Genomic DNA, 2,821 nt, shown 5'->3' on the forward strand with positions numbered 1-2,821 from the left:
GATGCCCGAGGTGGAGCCCATGCCCTCTGGGTATGTCTCTTCCCTCCCGGGTGACTGTCTGAGCTGAACAATGACCCAGTCTGATGTGGCAGCAGAGGGTCAAGTGGGCAGAAACAGGGGTGGTCCTGGCCGGGCAGGGCTCTGAGACCTCTGGGCCAGGGTGGCTGCTGGTCACAGTCATTGCAGAGCCAGACACCACAGGAGCTGGTGGACAAGGACACCTATTCCACATCCCCGAGTGAAGGGCTGGTGCGCCACACTTCTGAGGGCCAGCACAGGATCCGGGTGGATCTGGACATGGAGGTGTCCCCACTACCATGGCCCATAGGTGAACAGGGCAGGCCTCCTGCCCAGACATCACCCAGGCCTCTCACCAGGGTCCTGCCCGGGGCTGACGGGCAGCTCAGCACACCCGGCTCCGACCTGGAGCACCTTGCCCTCCTCCCTATGGGTCAGGTGGAGGACCAGAAGCCCACAGAGGCCTAGCCTGAAAGTGAGAAGGGCAGGGCAGGGTTCATTTGTGCAGGTGAGGGAGGGCCGAGGGCTGGGCCACACAGGGAGGCGTCCCCAAAGGCTGCTGTTGGGACCAGAGCAAACACTGGCCTCAGACCACCTGTCTGGAAGAATTCAGTCACAGAACACATCCTGTGGGCACTTCCTGGGTGAGACGTGTCTGAAAAGCTCTAGGAAGATTTCTGTTCTTGAAAAGGCACATGGAAAGGGAGGCACGTGGGTAAATTGTTTTTCTGTCACAGCTTCAGCATTTCCACAAGACTCAAAGCTCTCTCCAAGTCTAACAGTTACAGATCCAGAGCAGGCGGGGTAGGGGAGGATGCCAGAGACCAAACAAAGGAAGATCTTGGCCCACCAGGAGACCCCAAGTTCCGGCTTGCAGCTCCTACTGCTCCTCCAGGACCTAAACCTGGAATGCTGGGCAACGGAGAACCAGTTCAGGCATCACCACCCCCTAGGGCTGAGCCCCCTCTGTCCCCAGCCACACCTTCTTCTCCAAATTCCCACGGTCAATCCCCTCCCCCACCCAAAGTTGACTTCCCTTCCCCTGGAGTTGTTTTCGTTTGGTTTTTCTTTAGTTTCCTTTGTTTCTTTCACATCTATGATATCCTGTATTTTTATGTTTTTAGTTTCTTGCAATAAAATATAGACTTTTCCCTTTTGAATTGTGCAATTCAGGAGGATTAGGTGCATTCACAATGCTGTGCGACCATCACTACTATCTAGTTTCTCACTATTTCTTTCCTCAAAGTAAAGCCCTGGATCAAAAGCACACACTCCGCTTCCTTCCTCACCAGTCCCTGACAACCCCAAGTCCTCTTCCTCTCTGCCTGTTTTTACCTCTCCTGGATATTCCCTATGAGTGAAATCATATGAAAGGTGGCTTTTTCTGCCAGCCCACATGGTTAAAGTGGAGGATAGTGAATTTTTTTTGTTTTCAATTAAAATAGCACTTTTCACTTTGCCTCCCCCGAGGAGCTTCCTAAGTACATACCCGAAACAGGCTCGCACACACATTTTTGTCTGAGGATCTGCTTCCTGGGGAGCTCAGCCTGAGAGAATCCCTACAGATCTTATCACAGCACTCATGTATTAACGCTGGCTTTTTGCTTTCTTCTATATATGTGATCTCATCGATGAATTCACAAGTGATTTCAGGGAAGGAACTACACTTATTGCATCATCAGTTTTCCTCATCGTCTCCTGAGCAGCACAGAATTTTATGTAGGACTGGGAGTGTGAGTCAACTTTTCAGTGCCAAAGTTTTTCATTATGTTGCAAGTTTTCATTTCTACCACCTGTAGTTTAGGAAACTCACCAGTTTACTGAAATGCATGTAAAATATATAAATACTATTCATATAAGTTATGTCATTATTGGAGCCCAAGCTCCTGGTTTTGGATGTACATCATTTTTGTACATATCCACCAAAGGGGAGGTCAGCTGGGAGAAGACAGCCTATACTTTCAGGAGTCAATGACTGAACATAACGTGCAGGCTTATCCTTTTGAAGTGAAAGATTGAAGGGTATCTGGCTGTTATTTATAGCAATTCACAATGTCACTGAGTCAGAGGGACCTCGGGACCATCTGGTGTCTGACCTTCTTCTATCCAGTTGGTAATTTGCAAGGAGGTCAATATAGTCTCAACATTTCGAGTAAGAATGAAAACACCTTGGTAAACCAGATGAGGAAATAACAAAGTGGAAAAGGGTCTCCCATCAGATTCTATGCCCATTTTCCTAGATCCTCTGTGTGTTAAGATCTTTGTGCTTTGGAGATGGATGACCTGGGCCCCACCTCCATCATCGGTAATTAGTATTAGAAAAGTCACTCCTCTTCCAACCTCAGCTTCCTTGTCTGTCAAATAGGGAAACAGTAAAGGCACCAAATTCATAAAGGGCTTGTGAGGGTTAAAGTAAATGAAGTAATTACTGAGTATTGTGCCTAGAATGGTCTTGGGCACCTCCAAACCCCCACTGTCATCATTATCACAGCAGGGACTCTCAGTATGTGCATAAGAAGTGGGGTGTGAGCTACTGGATTGGTTTCCATCTCCCCTGAGGCCTGCCTTGAGGGCAGCATCTGCTTCCTCAGGTTCAAGGGATGCAATTCTCTTGGTTAGCTTGCTCCCAGGAGGCTTGCGTGGTGAGGTCAGGTGCCTGGGGGTATGGCAGTGACAGAGGCAGGTGTATGGGACCTGCCCAGTATACTCTGGTCATCTTGCTCCCATCTCCCACTCAGACAAGCCTGGAGTCTGCGAACACAATTCTTCAACTTCTTGCTTATGAAAATGATAAGGAGGACTG

Source organism: Camelus bactrianus, chromosome 15 (assembly GCF_048773025.1).
Source record: "Camelus bactrianus isolate YW-2024 breed Bactrian camel chromosome 15, ASM4877302v1, whole genome shotgun sequence".
Classification (NCBI taxonomy): domain Eukaryota; kingdom Metazoa; phylum Chordata; class Mammalia; order Artiodactyla; family Camelidae; genus Camelus; species Camelus bactrianus.